Source organism: Erithacus rubecula (assembly GCF_903797595.1).
Source record: "Erithacus rubecula genome assembly, chromosome: 2".
Classification (NCBI taxonomy): domain Eukaryota; kingdom Metazoa; phylum Chordata; class Aves; order Passeriformes; family Muscicapidae; genus Erithacus; species Erithacus rubecula.
Genome location: NC_136685.1, coordinates 95,881,515 through 95,893,861, shown reverse-complemented (window position 1 = coordinate 95,893,861; position 12,347 = coordinate 95,881,515).

Here is a 12,347-nt window from a genome sequence, read left to right as displayed (position 1 = left end):
TGATTCCATCTGCTTTGTTTAACCATTGCCTTTATCCCTTTTTGCCTTATAACAATTAAATACAATTTTTCTATTGGTTATAAACAATTATGTTAATATTGTTACAATTTAATTAGCACAAATCACGTATATAACAGCCTGAATCCCAAATGCCCTGGGCCTGCTCTCCAAGGGGCCTTACTGGTCCAGTTATATAAGCAAGGTAATTACATAATTAACCAGGTTATGGAGTTGGGATTATTTATAACTGTGGGCCCTCCAGGCCAGCTGCAGACCACCACAATTTCACAGTCCAGTGGCTGTGAGAGGCTGTGCAGAGGGTGAGGCGGGAGGGTGTGATGGAGAAGGGCAGCAGCAAGGCTGGCTGCTGGGAAAGAGGGAGGAAAGGCTGGAGGGGCATCAGTGCTGCCCACTCCTCACCCTGTGTGCTCACTGCCAGCAGCTCTGGCTCACCAGGCACCTCCTGGGCATCCCCCAGCAGAGTCCAGCTGCAGGACAATGCGTTTGGAGGGAATCAGGGGCAAAAGTGCACAACAGCACAGTGAAGGGTATTCCAGAGGAACCCTGCAGGCTTTCAAATGGAGCCCTTGGTGCTGGCACAGCCACCTCTATGCTGAGTATCACTGTGCTTTTGGAAAAGAATTGGGACTTACTGATCGATTCATTGTATGAGGAGCAACTCAGAAGCGTTCAACAGCAAACCAAAAGTCTTAACTTGGCTTGCAGCTTGTCTAGATTTGAGCCACTAATCTGCACCTGGCCAGTTTTCATCATCCAGGTCCATGAAATCGAAGTGTTCAAACTCCACCTTCTGTTTTCAGCCTGAGGTTTTAATTGTCTTTGTCAGCATACACATATTTGCAAAAGAAGAATTTGTAAATAGTCCTAACTCAGTTTTCCTGCTGTTTATGGCACAGATAGGTGTAAGTTGTATCATTACCACAACAAAGCCCTTATTAATAAGGTGATTACAATTTTGGCAAATACTTGCAGCTTGGACTCAGTCCACCAGGCAGAGCTTTGGAAGCTGGAAGTAAAACCATCTTTGAGTTGTAGGTGCTTCAATGATGGATATCTGCCCAAAACACAGCATGTTGTTTATTCTAGAAGTGACATGAGAATGGGTGAGCTGAGTCACCTAAACTGTCTTGTTTTGTAAGTCTTATAAAGATTTACAAACAAAACTAAAAGTGGTGCAATTTTGAAATAAACTGCTTGCCATGCAAAAACAACACATCTATTTCCAGATTTTTCACTCAGACATACAGGACAGTGAGAGTGACTTAATGGCTTAATGAAGGACTAGGGCTGAGCTTTCAGGTCTCACTCAGGTTATTTGATTTCACAGCATTAGAGTTGGCTTCTTGCTGCACTCTGCAAAGAATTGCAGCTGTATTTACTTTTTTTTTCCAGGTGAATTCCAACTTAAATATGTAGGAAAGTCAACCCACCAAGATTTTAGATGTCTGCCAAATTAAACAACAATACTGCCTGCCAGGAAAGGATGTCTATTGTTATCTTCTGGGTAAGGATTGTGAGAACTGCATTTCTTTAAGCAGCTGGAAAGCATGGACTTTTAAATTCTATTCTATTTCATTTACAAGTTTATTTACATCTTAGAATTGCCATAAACCTTATTGTCATGCCTTTCCATGGGGAATTTCACCAACAAAACCCCAAACAAACAACTCTTTGTGATACTAAACCAAAAGCTGTGCAGTTTCAATTCATACATTTCTTGCCCATCAGGGACATAATAATAAGTGAATACTAATGACTGTCCACCTCCAGCTGTATTACTGTCTATGATGTTAAAGTTTTTTGGACACACACCTTGCTCTCCTACAGTCAGTACCTGACTGGGTTTCTTCACTGCCACACACAAGTTTCCATCCTTGGAAACTTTCTGCTTCCAATCTTCCATCAGGTGTGCTGTAGGAGGGAATGAAGCAAAATCCAGGGAGGTCCATTTGTATGGAAAACACAAAGAAGGTAAAATCAACCATAAGTTAGCTAAAAGGGAAAAATGTTCAAGGGAGTAACATTAATTGCCACAAACACTAAGACAAAGCTCCTTATTAAATTACATGCCACAACTGCAAAACAGCAAGTGCCCAGCTGCCAACGGGTTTCATGCTAGATAATGTAGAGTTGATAAACTGATCTTAATGCCTAAGCAATTAGCAGTCAATTATTTTAATATGACAACTAAAGCTGAGCAATGACTACTGCTGCAGCACTAACAGTGGAGCAAGTGTATCATTATCTGTGCCTTTGCCTGTGTAATCTTTTTAGTGGGAAATGCCTTTAGTTTTAGTTTGCTGAAGTAGCTCTGAAGGGGCAAAGGAGTCAGCAGACATAAAATATCCACAAGCTTATGGAATGTGTGCTTCCATGTATCTGTGGTGGGGCAGGATGAACAATGGCCTCAATTGCTTGAGGTAAGTTATGTGCTGCAGTTTTTTGTGCTCTGTTCCACAAACAACAACTGTATCTGTGTCCAAACCCTGGACTATTCCTTTGTAGGAAAAGCAGGAGGAAATAACAGGGAGTGTTTCTTCTTACAGCATAGAGCAGCCTGATGTAACGGGTGTGTGGAGCTTGCATGATATGAGGCTGGGTTTCCATCTGAGTACAGTCCCACCAAAAGCTCTGTCTCTGTTCAGAAAACACAATTTTAGCTGATTATTTAGAAGGTAACTCCTTAAGACCATTTCTGTTTTTAAGTTTTTATGAAGCAACAGCAAATGAAATGTATAGTTTTAGTTTGAAAGGACATATTAATTTAATATATCCTGCACTCAAATCATTACTGTTAAACTTTCAGGGGCATCAACATGCAGAAATTCAGGCAATATCATGCAGTGACACACAATGATGTAGTTGCTCTGGGCTACCATTCTTGCTGCTGAGTTGTTATCCATGACATTATGAACCATGAGTTTCCAACAGAACATAAATACCTGGTGCTGCAGTAACAAAGGAGCCAAGTGGATTATGTTTCTCTATTCCAATGTTTTTCTTGTTTTCTTGGGATTTGGAGCATAGTTTGTCTTGGTTTAATTTTTATGAGAGCTTTGGGGCTTTTGTCTCACTTGGCACAGTGAGATATAGCAAGATTTCATTTATGATTGTATACCCTATGTTTTTAGAGAAAATATGGCAGAAATAAAAAAAAAAACTATTTTATGATGGACTCCCTTTCTGCATGTGCAGCACATAAACTGAGGTTTCCTGAACACCAAGCTCAGAGGTTCAGCTCAAACCCTGTTCATTCTCTAGGAGCTGCAAAAACTGATGTTTAGAAAATCTGTGATTTTACCTCCTCAGGGCCATGAATTACTTACCTGTGTAGTCATGAGTTTGCATGGCATAAATACAGATGTGGGAGGTGTCAAATTTTCCATATTCATCAAACAGAAGACAATAGGATTTGGATGAGACTCCACTTAGCTCTAGTGGCTAGGTAGCAGGATAGGTCCAGCACAGGAGACTTTCAGAAGTACTAATGCAGGACTATAGTGTTTATCTAGGACATCTAGGACAGATTCCTGAGCCCTCATTTCTTAAACCAAAACGTTCTACTTCCATTCTGGTCTTGAAAACTACTTTTCCAGTGATACTTATATGTCCAGACACTGTAATCTTCCCTAGCTCTTAGACTGAAGAATACATAAAAAGTGACTCACCTTCCCTTTATAACTTTTCATCCACAGAATGGTGATGGACATAAAATATATTAAGAATTGACTCTTATATCTGCTATGATTCTCATAGTAAACTTCAGAGAATTCCTTGTTCTAAACATGCACCTTCATTGTATAAATACATCTTCAAATATAGATGATAAAAACTAGAAGCAATACTAGAATTACTGAGATTCCTGAAGGCAGAAATAGCAGGGAGATAAGTGAGAAAGAAAATTGAGAGATGTTGGAGTGATGCCTGTGAACATTCAGCTGATCTGTACCTGGGCCACTTATTGGAAAATACGTGGTTTGAGTAATCAGTATTCTACTTCAGGGGATGAAATGAAACTTTTGCTCTGAAACTAATGTGTGAAATTGTTTCCTTACGTCAAATCCTACTTAGCAAGTTAGTTAAAAATATAAAAATAGATCTGTTTGCAGTGGTTTTCCTAGACTCTTCTTGTGATTGCCCTCTGTTTCTACCACCAGCAGAGAATCATTGCTGTGTCTCTGCTGGCCTTTCATTGGAGATTAGAGGCATGCTTGCAGTAGACACCTGTTTTGTCATCCAAGACAAAAGGCAGAATGTGGACTTTGAGACATCAAAAAGCTTTGTTTCAGTGGGCAGCTCCCAGTTGCTGTGATCATGCTGGAGGTGATCAGTGCTCATGAATAGCAGGGCCAAGCTGTCTGAGATGTGACACCAAAAAGCTGAGGCAACAGAAATGAAAAGCTACACTGGAAATCTTTTCCTAATTAATTTTCATGAAAGCAAGGCTCATTGTAGAGGCATGACATACTCTGCATACTCCTGATAGTATTTTTGAACGTGACCTACATTTTCTGTTACGTTCTGGTGCTTCCTCTTTGTTTTGTGTTAAGAATGTGTGCCTGGGAAAATGTTCCTTATCTTTGCAATTCCTATAACAGCATGATGTGTAAAGAGACAGAGACTGGTTTTAAAAAGGCTGAACTCACAGTTAGTCAGTGAGAAAAAAATCCTGTCTGGAGTTGCTGTCTCACAGGCTTTTTGACCCGTTTGAAATTCACACATCATTTCTGTGAAAGGGAGTCCTACAACAGAGGATGTCTCTGAAAGGTCTCCTGTCCTGGTAATTTGTTGTCTTGATGCCCTGCATGACCAACTGGAAATCTTATCCAGTATTCAGTGCTGAGCTGGGCTCTTGCTGAGTTTATTGCAAACTGTGGGAAGTTGAGAGGGAGCTCACTAGGATCACTTAGCCACTTGCTGGTTTGCTATTTGGGTGTTTTTAAGCTTAAAATGAAACAAAAGAGAGGGGAATCCCAATGACAAATGTTTCCCTGGAATCAGCAAGTTTTCCAGTGCAATGAGCTTAATTAAAACTAGCAGAATATTTTAGTTGCGTTGTAGCCTTTTTCTCTAACGTGTTCCCTTTGCAACCTGCCTCAGACAAAGCCATGTGGAGCATTTGGAGTCCAATTTGAGCTGCCTGCAGGCAGTAGTACATGTTTATCAAATGAGTGTTTGCAAGCCAGAGAAGAGAGAGCAGCTATTGCCTCCTTGGTCATGTTCACACCTCTGAGCACTCTGCTCAGCAAATGACAGAGCTCTGGGTGTTTGCTGCTGCCAGCCAGGTCTTGTCACCATGGATGGGCTATTTTATAAACAGTGTGCCCAGATACTTTTCATCCAGGGCTGCTGCACAGACCTTGAACTGAATGTGCTCACTGTCATCCTCTCAGAGAAGTACACAATGTATGACTGGATTTAGACCGACATCATAATGAGGTGTTTACTCCACTTTACAAGCAAGCCAATTAAAACATCAAGCATTTACAGCTTCCACCATGCCAGTGCTGAATCTGATATCTTGAAATGGACTTTGCCTACTTCATATCATGCTCTTGAGTATCTCAGCAGTTCCATCCACTGTTCCATCCATTCTTTTTGTTGCCTATAGCTCAGAACATGCCTCAAAGTTGGGCTGACTGTGGTGACTGACAAAGAGTGTCAGATGTTTCTGACATTAGATGTCACGCTGTGAGGGGATCTGTGCAAAATGGGTCCTGCTGCAGTTGTCTGACAGCCACCAGGAATGTTTCTGCTTGCTGGGTCATGTGCTGTGTCCTAGCACGGGCCTTGGCACTGAGAATCATCCCCTTGCTCTTCATAGTCCTGTCACCAGATTTGCAGAATGCATGGGTAGAGGCCATTGGTGCTATTATTCTGCTCCCTGGTGAACTAGGAGGTTAATGAGTTTTCTGAGGGCAGACTCTTCCTCACAAGTGAAGGAAGAGAGATACAGGGGATGTATCTCTCTATTACCTAATTTTAACACTAAATTGAGATATAGATGTGAAAGGGCTTGGCAGATTATCCCTCTCCCATATTTTGCTTTCATGTAAGTTCTGGGAGTTATTCTGTTGACAAGATAAAAAGTATTATTTGAAATTACATCTTGCATCTGCCTTTCACCATCTTCTTTGGATGCACTGAGAGTGATATCATCACCTGCAGTCCCATGCTTAGCTCCTGGCATAGCAGGCAGTTGCCCTTCCACAGGGAGAGGGACAGCAAACCAGAGTGGAGTGCTTGTAATTAACCTAATCTCATTAAGCAAAGTGTTAGTGGAACTTGAGATGCTGTTGATTGCTAGCACCTGCCTGATGGCCCTCCCAGGAGACACCTCTGGGCTCTTTAAATTCCTTGGGGAAGAGCAGGGGCTTTTCTGTTGCTTGTCTCCTCTGAGGTAGGTGCAAAGTCATGAGTACTGCTCTATAACCAAAATGCAGGGCATGTTTTGGTGCCCTGGACCCTGCTCTCTGGCAGACCTCAAGCCTGCTGTGTGTTTCTGTAGGCATTGCTCTGATTTCAGAAAGTTCACTTCCAAAGTGTGGTTTCTTTTGTTGTGTTTGGTCCCTGGATGCAGGTTGTTGTTGAAAAGACTTAATTATGTGTCCAGAGACTGTCATCTTGCTCTAAAACAGAAAATGCATGATTGTGACCTTTTGCTGGCTCAACATTAAAGAGCTCAGATTTGTGAGATATTGCTGCCCTTGTTGCAGAATTTTTTCATGCTTTATCTTCCCTATTACACTTCTTTTGTGTTTATGATGAGTGACTGCATAGGAAACTCTTTGGGGGAAGGTGTTGTCCCTATAAAACTCTGAATTGAGCCTTGGCTTTTTGCCCCAAAGCCCCAGATTATCTCCCCTAATGATAAAAATTAGTCCAAATATGCATTTTACTTGTGAATGAACAGTGTTTAAATACCAGCTTGTTAGAAATCTGTGATGAATGTGTGGCAGGTTAGATGTGGAAAAGGCACAGTGTTGTGTGATGGCTTTTCCTGGCAGGAGGTGAGAATCCTTCTTGCCTCCTTTAGTCATTGTACCTGTCTTCCTGTGCCCTCACCTGAGTTAGCAGGGAGGGAGCTTGTCCTGGGAGCAGCATCACTGGATTAAAAAGTGATTAAGTTTTTGCTTCTCCAAAGTCCTATACCAAACACACAGCTTTTTTTTTTTTTTTTTTTTTTTTTTTGGTAGTAAGGCATTTGCATGTGCATTATATTGGCTGGCAGGCACTTGGTTTTGAATTGTTGTTTATACCACAAAGGCTTGTCAGTATAGTTTTTTTCCTAGCAAGCCCTCCCCCAGTGGACCAAGCTCATAATGATATGGTGTTTATTTTGTTGAAAAAAATTCAAAATGCTACCGTTAAAATAAATGGTCCATTTGAGTAATTTTTTCCCCATTGTTTTTTCACATATGTATATGCCTATCTTAAAATAGAGATCTGACCTTAGAGTTTCAAAGCTGATGCATCTCTGTGCAGCTAATAGAGCACACTTTTCTTCCACTGGGCAGGTGTCTGTAAAATTACAACTTTGTGACAGTGTTGGGTACTAAACCCTTTGCCCTGAGTGCTAGTGAGCAGCTGCTGTTAAGCCAGCCAGCAGATGTGAGTCAATCCTGGAAGCATCTCTATGGGGTACAGGACCTTCACTGCAAAATTCCACTTCTGCTCCTGACTGGGACAAGCTGCTCCTGCTGCTTCCCCCGGGTGATACTGAAATGGGTCTGCAGCAAGCATGAGGAAGAGAAGGCAGGCACTGGCACCAGGTGTGGTTTCACAGCAGTTATTTGGTCTTGTGAAATCTTTCAGGGAGCCATTGGGGTTTTGTATCTTGAGCTAAGGGGCCCTGCCATGAAAATTAAAAAAAAAAAGACTAATAAATTTTCTTTGTAATGGGGGTGGAAGGCACAAGTAAAGTCCCCTGCTTGGGTTTACCCTGCATGGCAAACCTAGTCTTATTTCTCTTTTATCCACTCTGATCCCCGCCAGCTAGTCAGGAAGCTACCTGCTGCTGCTTCTAGTCTGCTCATGCTGGGATGATTGTAGGCTTAGCAGGATGCACATTAAGTGGCACTAAAAATAAATAGAAAATTGGGTTTTCTAGCTCTTTTTTTGACTTTCCTCCTTTAAATGAAAGAAATTGTTAAGCTCTCAGGACTGTTAAAACAGAAGCAAAACTAGGAAGCCCCTGCACTGCAAACACCTTTGGAAAGCAGGGCTACATGAGGAGGAGCTACCATCCCTGGTGGATGATGCAGTACAGGCATCTCCCAGATGAGCCACTACACTCCCACAAGGAGCTCCACAAAGTGCTGCCTCTTCCCTGTGCACACCCCACAAAGCTGCTCTTACAAGTGCCTTCAGCAATAACATTTCCACTGAGGCTTCCCAAAGCCTAGAGTGGGTTAACAAAGGATTCAATTTTGAATGATCCATTGGAAGGAGACAAATGAGACCATCCTGACTCCCTCTTTTCTTCCCCCAAATGTTGTAGCAGTATAGCAGTTGTGCCAGACTAAATGTTGACAGTCTTTAATGTAATTTGTCTGTACTAAAGTTAATGCTGCACTTCATGTACTATATTTATATCCCTCTATTCCCTTTCATGTCAGATAAGTTCTAGTGTGTGGGATGCCTAACAAGACTGAAAAATAATTTTTAACCCAGTGAGTTCTACAGTTTCCTGCAGGTAGAGAAGGTTGAGGTTATTTTCCTATTAGGTGATTATGGCATGCTTTACTTATTTATTTCCTAACTCTATTACATTGTACTATTATAAATCTATAGTGTGGAAGTTGCAGAAACCTTGGTTGTGAGATCTATATGCAGTACAGCAATGCATAACTTAGAATATTGTGAGGATGTGCTGGTTTTTCTGGTTGAAACTTTGCTTAAGAAGTGGCTTGGGATACCCTCCCAGCTGTGAAGGGTTTACCCCTATGCAATAGCACTCTGAATTCACTGCTGTGGCCCTCTTACAAAAAGGAGGCTCCTACTAAACCCTGGGAGGAGTCCTCGAGTCCTGCTGTGGTTACAGTCCAGGAGACAGTTCTGTCCATCCTTGGGGGGGAGGGGATAGCTGGATGAACTTTCTCTCCTCTGGTAGGTGAATTATACTATGGAGATGCCTCTTCAAGCATTTCCTCTCTTGCCTGTGTAGAGAAGCTTGTAAGAGTTATTTTCCTTGCTGCTCCTATGAAAAGTGTTTGTCACCCTCTCTTTCTAGAGGGGGAGACAAATGTTAAACACCTTTAAAATTTTTGTATGTATTCACATTGTTTCATTGATGTTTCTTTAGGTTGATGCTGTATAAGGTAAAGGCCAGCAGGGGAATTGAGATTAACAGGTTCATATCCATAGATCTGCTCTCAAACAGACAAGGACCAGATCTGAGTCATTGTCTGGCTTTAATTTCCCCAGACCAAGCTCTTCTTTAATGTCCCCCTGACCCTATAGCCAAATCCCTTCTCATTTGCCTGCCTTGGTAAGTGCTGAGCAGATGCTCAGCTGCTGTAAATTATCTCAGCTCTGACGTCAGGGCTGTTCCAACAATTGACATCAGCTGAGGACGTGTCTATAGCTAAGTATAACCCACAGGTATTACAGCATGATTTACAGAGGCTCTTAGCAGTGTAAACCATATGTTTTATAGCTGCTGAGAAGGAGAAGAAAGTGTCTGATAACAAGCAAAGGCATATTTAGTAGCATTTTTATATGGTTGAAATTACCCAGTTAGGGGTTTTTAGGAAATACATTTGCTTTGATACACAGCACCATGTAGTTCAAGCACACAGCACCCCAGGCATTCAATTTATCACAATCTATCATGTTAACTTGACTAATTTGACACTGTTTCCTGTATAAATGCTCTCAGACAGTTCTATGACATGGGATCCTGTGGGAAGGACCCTAAAGAAAAGAAGACCTCAGTGCCCAAATCCATGTTTGAGGGAAGGGGGAAGAACAGATCTCAGTAGTTCATAGAATCATAGAATATCCTGAGTTGAAAGGGACCCACAGGGATCATCAAAGTTCAAGTCCTGACCCTTCACTTTACAGCCTCAAGTCACACAATGTGCCCAAGATTGTCCAAAATTTTCTCAAACTCTATCAGGCTTGGTGCTGTGACCATTGCCCTGGGGAGCTGTTCCAGTGCACAGCCACCCTCTGGGTGAAAAATCTTTTCCAGATATCTAAACTAAACCTCTTCTGGCACAGCTTTGTCATTCCCTCAGGTCCTCTCACTGATCACCAGAGAGGAGAGTAATTATATTCTCTATGCCATAATATGATATAAGTAATTTGTACAATATAACATTATATTAATTCATTAGTATTTCTTATTAGTAATTCACCTAATTTTTGAAAACAGCTGCAGTGAAATACTGTTCCTTCCATGGTGTGAGTAAATGACAGCTAATTTCAACTAAATATGCCTTGAAGGAGAGGTGGTTCTCTGAAGTCTTGCTGTGGAAGAGCTAGATAATGAAATGAGTGAGAGGCAGCAAGGACAGAGAGGGTATATCTCCTGGAGAGAAAGGATTCTGCTTAAAGGTCTGAAGCCTCTCTGTGGGCAGCTCCTTGCAGAGCAGAAGCAGCTGAAGCAATGCTGTCGAGTCTCTTGCAGCACCCAGCAGCAGCTTCAGTGTTTCCCAGTACTTGAGAACTGATCTGGAGGCTGTTAATGTAGAGCTGCCATGAAGTGAGAGAAAGCACTGCCTGCCCAAAATGCTAATCCTGAATCCAGCACCAGGCTGACCTTGGCATTTGTCATCAGGCTTCCTTTATCCTCTGGAGCTGCAATTCCTCATGGTTTGTGTAAGAGAGAGTGCTAACTCAGCCTGGACTGTGGAGGGGTAGATCTGGAAAGGAGAAAATGAGCAAATAGAGAGGTGCCACCAGAATGAGTGGCATTCCTGTGGTACACAAGTCAAGGTATAGATGCTTATCAAGAAGAAATGTCACTGTCAGCACAGCAAGGGCTGCATGTCCTGTTCTCCCCCTGAACTGGAGATGCTTCTGTTGTTATGTAGCCCCTGACAACATGTTGTGACAGTACAGAAGTGAAAGAGAATGTGTAGTTAGGCTTTACCTCCATAAGTCTCAGTTGTTGATCTATATGAGCTAAACATTCAAGGACAGAAAAATACATAAGGAGAAAAAGCCTCTTTAATTAGGCTGCTCAAGCTTGGATATCTACATTGTTAAACATTTGCAAAGACAGCTGAGGAGCCAAAGGGGATTATTTTGTCTATTATTAACTAGCTGCTGAACATTTTCTAATTGATATTATATTGTCTCTTTCATTAATAAACATTACCAGCGTTTATGCAAAATTAGCACTTGCAAGTACTATCTATTTGAATGGACTCCTAAGTACAGATTAGTGCCAATTTCCTTTTGTAAGTTTAAGTAGTAAACTTGAAATGTATTACAGCCACTGACTTCTGGCAAAAAATTGATGGCACCTTGTTTCTCTTGGTCTCTCCACAACAAAATCCAATATATAGGCTTGTCCATTTGGTATATTAAAACGTAAATGGTTTTACAGTGACATTGAAAATGTCTGATAAAACCCAGGATTGTAACATCCAGATCTGTACTTAGGTGCCTTTGAGATAAAATTTGTGAGAGCTTTTATTTCTTAAGTTTCCATTTAGAATATGCACAAAGCTCCATCAATAAGTTGAAAAAAAATCCACTTTTTAATTATAAAAGAGCTGGGTGTGGGCTATAAGCAGAAAAAGTGAATGGAGCCAGGGATAGATACTGAAACAGTGATACTGGAGGCACAGGTCCCTGTAAGAAATTCCTCTCTGCATTGGATGTAAGTGCAGAAGCTGTGCAATGCTCTGGTTTTATATTGCCTGCAATAACAGAGCAAACAAAATTTATCATAACCAGCAGGTGACTTGTACCTGGCAATTTCACCTCGACTTGCTCACAATTTACCTCATCAAAAGCACAGGTCTGCTGATGCATCCCTGCTTTCCTGCCTGAGGGTCAGGCTAAAGGATCCAGGGACACTGCCTGGTTTTAGGGCAGTTTCTGTCCCTGCTTCTGGTGATGTTGGCAAGGAAAGCAGAACAAGTGCTTGGAGCACAGCAGAATTACTCTGTGGTTAGCATCAGATTTAGTTGGCTGGGAGTCCATTTATGGAGCTGGATTGAGGGGCAATGACAAGGAAATCAGAGTGTGCCTTCTGGGGTGTATTTTCAGCCTGTAAAATAATAGGTTTGTTTACATAGTTGAAATACAAGGCTCCCAGGCAAGCATCTTCTGGGACAGATGAGTGCAATTTGAAGTATGTAGACATAGCG